The sequence below is a fragment of the Oncorhynchus gorbuscha genome, linkage group LG06 (genome assembly GCF_021184085.1).
Source record: "Oncorhynchus gorbuscha isolate QuinsamMale2020 ecotype Even-year linkage group LG06, OgorEven_v1.0, whole genome shotgun sequence".
Lineage (NCBI taxonomy): Eukaryota > Metazoa > Chordata > Actinopteri > Salmoniformes > Salmonidae > Oncorhynchus > Oncorhynchus gorbuscha.
Genome location: NC_060178.1, coordinates 14,150,052 through 14,157,096, shown reverse-complemented (window position 1 = coordinate 14,157,096; position 7,045 = coordinate 14,150,052).

The window sequence follows — 7,045 nt, the reverse complement described above, 5'->3', positions numbered from 1 at the left end:
TTCCCCGCACTGTCGAGCTGGCCTTGCTGGTGTGACCCCGCACTGTCAAGCTGGCCTTGCCGGTGCGGCCCCGCACTGTCAAGCTGGCCTTGCTGGTGCGGCCCCGCACTGTCAAGCTGGCCTTGCTGGTGCGGCCCCGCACTGTCAAGCTGGCCTTGCTGGTGCGACCCCGCACTGTCAAGCTGGCCTTGCTGGTGCGACCCCGCACTGTCAAGCTGGCCTTGCTGGTGCGACCCCGCACTGTCAAGCTGGCCTTGCTGGTGCGACCCCGCACTGTCAAGCTGGCCTTGCTGGTGCGACCCTGCACTGTCAAGCTGGCCTTGCTGGTGCGGACAAGGAAAATAGTATCAATTCATGGTGGTTCACTGCTTTTATTTAATTTTTTTCATCTGACCAAAATACTGTGCTGTGGTGATGCAGCCTGGTTTAGATGTCATGCTGCTGTGGTGATGCAGCCTGGTTTAGATGTCATGCTGCTGTGGTGATGCAGCCTGGTTTAGATGTCATGCTGCTGTGGTGATGCGTTCTGGTTTAGATGTCATTGTGTAGTGATTTTGCCTAAAACGTCTGGTATACTCCCTCGTACCATTGACTTAACACTGCAGCTAGTACTGGAGGTCACATAGCTTCCCCAGTGTCTGAAAGTCAAAGATTGATCTGAGATGTGTGTCTTCAGCAATAAATATACACGCTTGATGAAGAGCTCTAGTCTGCTTGATTTTGGAAGGATATAATTACAATCTCAAATCAAATGTTATTGAATTTGTATGTCACATGCCTTGTAAACAATAGGTGTAGACTAACAGTAATCCTTACTTACTGGCCCAACAATGCAGAGAGGGGGAGAAATGGAAAAATAGTAACACAAGGAATAAATGCACAATGCGTAACGATATCTTGGCTATATACACAGGGTACCAGTACCGATTCGATGTGCAAGGGCATGAGGTAATTGAGGTAGGTATGTACATGCACTCAGTGGCCAGTTTTAGGTACACCCCTCGTTCACCAAAAATGGTTCGCTCCTACAGGCGGTGAGTTACATGGCCATGGCTTGCTACATAACGCAGGCAGACAGACATTGAGGTATTCATTTACTGTTAGAATAGGCAAAGCAAGAGACCTACTGTAAGCGACACCGAATGTGTTATGATCCTAGGTTCCAGTATCTTAAACGGCCGGCCTCCCGGCTTTTCACGCATGACATTCGGTAGACCCAGCCCAGGAGGCCGGACTATTCTAAGATACTGGAACCGATGATCATAACAGGCTTGGAGTCGTTTACAGTAGGTTTACCATGATTGGTGAGACAAACCAAAAACATCCAGTCAGCCGCTCGTTGATGAACATCCAGTCAGCCGCTCGTTGATGAGAGGTTGAAGGAAAATGGCAAGAATCGTGCAAGCTAACAGGCAGACTACAAACGCTAACAGGCAGACCACAAACTGCTAACAGGCAGACCACAAAGCGCTAACAGGCAGACCACAAAGCGCTAACAGGCAGACCACAAACCGCTAACAGGCAGACCACAAAGCGCTAACAGGCAGACCACAAAGCGCTAACAGGCAGACCACAAACCGCTAACAGGCAGACCACAAACCGCTAACAGGCAGACCACAAACCGCTAACAGGCAGACCACAAACCGCTAACAGGCAGACCACAAACCGTTAAATAGCGGCATAGTACAACAGTGGTGTGCAGAACGGCATCTCAGAACGCACAACTCATTGGTCCTTGTCATAGATGGGCTTTTGCAGCAGACGACCACACAGAGTTTCACTCCCATCAGCTAAAAAGAAGTGGCTCCAGTGGGCACGCGATCACAACACTGGACAATTGATTTGAAAAACATTGCATGGTCCGATGAACTGGAACATGCTGCCGTATACATCGATCCAGAGCATCCCAAACATGCTCAATGGATGACATGTCTGAGTATGCAGGCCATGGAAAACTGGGACATTTTCAGCTTCCAGGAATTGTGTACAGACGGCATGACGGCATTATCACGCTGAGACGTGGCGATGGCAACGGATGAATGGCACAACAATGCACCTCAGGATATCATCACGGTATCTATGTGCATTCAAATTGCCATCGATAAAATGCAATTGTGTTTGATGTCTGTAGCTTATGCCTGTCCATACTATAACCCCAACTCCACCGAAGTCTGTTACGATGCCAAACTGCAGTCAGGTCAGGACCCTGGCGAGCACAACGAGCACGCAGATGAGCTTCCCTGAGTTGGTTTCTGACAGAAATTCTTTGGTTGTACAAACCCACAGTTTCATCAGCTTAACGGGTGGCTGTTCTCAGACAATCCCGCATGTGAAGAAGCTGGATGTGGAGGTCCTGGGCTGGCGTGGTTACATGGGGTCTGCAACTGTGAGGCCCGTTGGAAAAACTGCCAAATTCTCTAAAACGATGCTAGAGGCAGCTTACGGTAGAGAAATTAACATTCAATTATCTGGCAACAGCTCTGGTGGACATTCCTGCTGTCAGCATGCCAATTGCCCATTCCTTTACAGCTTGAGACACCTGTGGCATTGTTGTGTGACAAAACTGCACATTTTAGTGGCCTTTTATTGTCCCCAGCACAAGGTGCACCTATGTAATTATCATGCTGATTAATCAGCTTCTCGATATGCCAGGTGGATGTCAGTTGGATGGGTCTTGGCAAAGGATGAATACTCACTCACAGGGATGTAAACTAGCTTTTTTGTGTATATGGAACATTTCTGGGATATTTTATTTCAGGTCATGAAACATGGGACCAACTCTTTATATTTTTGTTCAGTATAGATGGGTGAACCTAATTAACTGTCCACTGTGTGTATAACTAGGAATAAAGTGACCAGGCAACAGGGTAGATAATAAACAGTAGGAGCAGCGTATATGATGAGTCAAAGTTCGTGCAAAAATGGTCAATGCAAATAGCTACCCGGATTAACTATTTAGCAGTCTTATAGCTTCGGGGCATGAGCTGTTTAAGGTCCTGTTGGTTCCAGACTTGGTGCGTAGGTACCGCTTGGCCTGCGGTAGCAGAGAGAACAGTCTATGACTTGGCTGGCTGGAGTCTTGAGGATCTGAGGGCCCTTGCCAAATCTTTTCAAAGTCCCGAGGGGGAAGAGGCGTTGTCGTGCCCTCTTCACTGCTGTGTTGGAGTGTGTGGACCATGATAGATCCTTAGTGATCTGGAAACTGAGGAACTTGAAACTCTCGACCAGCTGGTGGTGTGTACTTTATTATAATCTAAGGACATGTTAATTCCGCTATGCCACAGAATCGTCTACATGAATGTCTTGGAGGTATGATATTTGTGCGTCTAGCTGTCTCACTTGGTATTGTTCACGATTCATTCAGAATGATTCGTAGCACCATGGCAGCACCCATATGAATGTAGAAGTGTTGAGAAATTCTGATTTACAATAAAAGTGACTCCAAAATGGCACAATCCATGATTTACTATTCATTTCTATTGGAAACAAACTAGTCTGAAACACAACCAAAACAAACAGCCAATGCGTGCAATAAATGTGTCGTCACCAGCTTGATGTTGTCATTGTGTGGTAGGAATATGTGACCAAATGCTTAACGCTTTATTACTTTAATGCACTTCTGTGAATTTGTCCCTGTACTTTTGCTCCCCTAAAATGAGGGGACAATCCACAACAAGTGTTGTAATTTCAAAATGGTTCACCCGGTATGGATGAAAACAACCTCAAATTCAAGCTGACAGTCTGCACTGTAACCTCATAGTAATTGTACCATTTCAAATCAAACAATGACTATTGTATAAAGCTGATCTAAGAAGAATATTCTTAGAAAGTATACATTTTTGTAACAATGCAGCTGCTATAATACGGAACAATCAAAGACTGAGTACATTGTAGAATACTCTTTCAGAAAATTGCCTTGAAGTGAAGTTACAGCTGTTTCAGAAGCTGTGTCACTGACTGGTCCACCACTGTCACATCCTTGAGCAATTTTTTTTCAATATGACTTGGTGTGTGAAATAACAATGTTTGAACTGTTCTGACACGGTATCTGCTTAAAAGCTCAGCAAATTCTCAGCGTGCATTCTGTCAGATTGGGCATATTTGTCAAGGGACTAAGAGACATCCTGACTCATGTCATTTCAAAAGCAAACAACGCCATCACTCCAATCCCCAATCCACTGTCTCCCTCTGTGTATTCCGCAAAAGACTCAGCTTTGTTCATTTTCTACTCTAGTTTTCCTCAAATCCAGTCTCAGAATGGTCTTGTGCGTGCAGCTGAGATGAAGGATGCTTCTGAAACGTTCAGTTTGTCTAACTGTAGTTAGAGATTTTCATGAGCCCCTTGAGGATGGGGTTACAACGTGCAGAGTACATGCAGAGTGCCGAGTTACAACGTGCAGAGTACATGCAGAGTGCCGAGTTACAACGTGCAGAGTACATGCAGAGTGCCGAGTTACAACGTGCAGAGTACATGCAGAGTGCCGAGTAACAACGTGCAGAGTACATGCAGAGTGCCGAGTTACAACGTGCAGAGTACATGCAGAGTGCCGAGTTACAACGTGCAGAGTACATGCAGAGTGCCGAGTTAGAACGTGCAGAGTACATGCAGAGTGCCGAGTTACAACGTGCAGAATAACAACATGCAGAGTCAGCCTCTTGAAATAGAACATCTATGAGGAGAGGTACAGTAGAACAATTGAGCGAGAATCATTCTTAACATGCTCGTTTCTCAATATCATTAATTTCATGAATTGAAAAGGAGTACTATGGGATATGCTGTTTGAGTAAGGTTAAGTGATATTTTCAAGATATTATACCATTTTAATGAAGTATGTCCTTATGCATTAGTTAAGGGGATGTGAAAGGATCTGGCCTGAGATAGCGGTGTGTAATGTTTGAGTGGTACCCCTTTTCCACTCACTGTAAATTAGCTCGATGTGCATAAGTAGGACATTGCTGCAGATAGAGATGCACTGAAACGTCCTCTACTTGGGGGAAGAGAGAAGGGCTCTTTAATATGATATGTGCCGTCTGGCCTCCTAGATTAGGACCAGGAAAGAGACAAATGAAAGAAGAGTCTGAAGTACAAGAGTATTTTACCCAAGGGGGCACATTGACCAATCCCTTCTCTTCTTTTCAAATTACATCATCTACTTAGGCATCCTCGTTTTGCGAGGAATCTTGCCTACATTCCCAATTCCTCTCTGACCATCCTCTCTAAATTGTCCACCAGGCAGCCATTAAGACAGATGATCCTCCATCCATCCAAGATCCTTTAGCTTTAGCTCAGCAGAACCGAATTATGCCGATTCATCAGCCACTGTGACACCTTCCCCTCCACAAGCACTAGGCACCCCTTCAACTCTTGAACTCTGGTGTGTGCAGTTTGGTTCACCTCCAGACCCGTTAGATGCTCAACGTATCAGCGGGGCACTCCTAATTCTGCATTCTTAAAGCTGGAGGTGCCTCCTTCATTTATGCTTACCCAATTTACAGTACAGGAGCCCTGAGAGTTGCTGACTGTAGCAGAGTGCGGTTTCCCTTATGGAGTGGAGAGCAGTGTGTGTGTTTGAGAGGCCATTACTCCACTAGGAGCTGTGGGGCCCTAGCCGTCACCCCTACGGAGTGTGGTGTGTGTGTGTGTTTGAGAGGACATTACTCCACGAGGAGCTGTGGGGCCCTAGCCGTCACCCCTACGGAGTGTGGTATGTGTGGTGCCAATGCAGCGCTGTGGGAAGTGCCGTGTAAACGCAGCCACAGCATGGCAGAGGAGGCTTAATGAAGCCATACACTGCATGACACAGATCAACTCTGTCTAGTAAGCTTTCTCAATACAAGTGTAATGAAGTTGCATTCTCCAGCACAAACACCCCCATTGCCCCTGAACACCACACACTCAGAATTCTCTCACCATGAGATTACAACTGAGACTCTGATATTAGTACGTTTTCACCAATAAAACCTCAAACAAATGTACAAAAGAAAGCTCCCTTATTGATCTTGCAGGTTTCAAGGTGTTACAGATCGGTATGAAGAATGATGTGGAGATTCGTCTGTTTTGGTTGACAGTGTAATATTCTGAGTACATGACTGTATAAATAGTATTTAAACTTCTGAATAAATGTGTGGACTTCTTTTTTGACTTTAAATGTTATTTTTAACCTTCATTTTAACAGTGCCCTGTATAATACAGATACACCTGGTGCAATTGGCTAATGTGAGGATGGTTTGCCAGACATTCATTTCCAATACTATGATGCAATAATGCATTTGGGCCCACTGTTGTTCATTGTGTATATCAACAACATTGGGGATCTTATTGAAACAGCGGATGTTCATTTTATGCAGATGATACTGTTCTTTATTCAAGTGGTAGTAGTTTATCTTTAGCTTTTGAAAATGCCCAAAGAGCATTTAACATCATACAACAGAATCTGTATGATTTAAAGCTGAGTAAAACAAAATGCATGGTATTTTCAATTGCCAGGCATGTTACAAATCATGTCATTGCTACATTGACTGGACATACTATAGAGCAAGTTAAAGTGTACAAATATTTGCATGTGTGGGTTGATGATAAGCTGAGCTTCACTATGCATGTAGAGAACTTGATAAGGAAGCTCAAGCTGAAAATAGGATTTTATTACCAGCATAAGGCTTGTTTTTCTTTTGAGGCCAGGAAGGAGCTGGTACGATGTACATTACTGTCAGTTTTAGATTGTAGTGATGTTATATATATGCAGGCCTCAGCCACTACCCTGAGAGCACTTGATTCAGTATATCATACAGCCCTCAGGTTCATTACAAATCAGAAATGTCTAACACATCATTGTGATCTCTACAGCGCTGTTAGCTGGTCGTCATTGAGCTTGCGTAGGCTTAAACACTGGTATACACTGATTTATCAGGCCGTATTGTAGGCTTAAACACTGGTATACACTGATTTATCAGGCCATATTGTAGGCTTAAACACTGGTATACACTGATTTATCAGGCCATATTGTAGGCTTAAACACTGGTATACACTGATTTATCAGGCCATATT